This window comes from Tiliqua scincoides, chromosome 11 (assembly GCF_035046505.1).
Source record: "Tiliqua scincoides isolate rTilSci1 chromosome 11, rTilSci1.hap2, whole genome shotgun sequence".
NCBI classification, from domain to species: Eukaryota; Metazoa; Chordata; class Lepidosauria; order Squamata; family Scincidae; genus Tiliqua; species Tiliqua scincoides.
In genome coordinates, this window is record NC_089831.1 from 10863718 (window position 1) to 10864959 (window position 1242).

Below are 1242 nucleotides of genomic sequence, written 5' to 3' on the forward strand. Positions count from 1 at the left end.
CCTCTTGTTCCTTTGGGTCACGGCAAATGATGGCAATTTAAATTCCCAGATGAATTTCGGAATCTTGAAGCGTTTGTTAAAATTCAGACTGTGGCTGCATTGATTTTGCAGATGACTTTGAAGGTATCTGTAACAAAATAAGAAAGAAGACCAGGCAATGTAATTTGGTCGGAGTTCTTCAAAACCTGTTTTATACTTGAGTAAGTTGAAAAGAAAATAATTCACTTCAATTAGCCACTTACAAAATTGGAAGATGTAATCATAGCTAATCCCAAAGAAGTATATGATTAAAAAAAAATGAATTGCAGGGTTTTCTTGGACTTGTAATGCGAGACCGAAGAGGTTAAATCTTAGGTAATTAAATGGGTTCAAGACAACGAGGAGGTAATAGCATTTGATAATCTGGGAATACGTATCTGGGACCTTGCCTGTTAATTAAGAGGGGGTACTTTCCAAATCTGAAGACTACCAAACGCCAGGGAGGAACTGACCCACCTTCTCATTGCTTCCAAGCCTCCCATACATAGCCTGATGGTTGGCAACCTTCAGTCTCGAAAGACTATGGTAGAAGCCTCCAGCACCCGGTATTCCCAGGCAGTCTCCCATCCAAGTACTAACCAGGCCTGACCCTGCTTAGCTTCCGAGATCAGACAAGATCGGGAGATAGTGTTCAGTATAGGGAGATGGTTGGCAACCTTCAGTCTCGAAAGACTATGGTATAAGCCTCCAGCACCCGGTATTCCCAGGCAGTCTCCCATCCAGGTACTAACCAGGCCTGACCCTGCTTAGCTTCCAAGATCAGACAAGATCGGGAGATAATGTTCAGTATAGGGAGATGGTTGGCAACCTTCAGTCTCGAAAGACTATGGTATAAGCCTACAGCACCCGGTATTCCCAGGCGGTCTCCCATCCAAGTACTAACCAGGCCTGACCCTGCTTAGCTTCCGAGATCAGACGAGATTGGGCATGTGCAGGGTAACAGTTGCTCAGCTAGGAGAAAGTGATAGAGCAAGCTGGGGGGGGGTACAGGTTGAGTGGGAGTCAAAAGAGCCAGGTCAGGTGGTGGTCACAGAGCAAAGAATTCTAAAAAGCAGTGTGTATGTGCACCCCTGAGCCCAGAACATGGTTTAGCCCAGTGATGCCCAAACTGTGGGTCGGGACCCACCACTGGGGCCATGACCCAGTTTTTGGCAGGTCACGAAACTGACAAATCGACAGCCAACAAAGAAAATGTATGGTGCC

General features: G+C 46.1%; 1 pseudogene; it reads right to left on the bottom strand.

Moving 5' to 3' along the window:
- Window positions 1-873: 873 nt before the first annotated feature.
- Window positions 874-991, bottom strand: LOC136662918 (5S ribosomal RNA; annotated as a pseudogene).
- Window positions 992-1242: the final 251 nt, after the last annotated feature.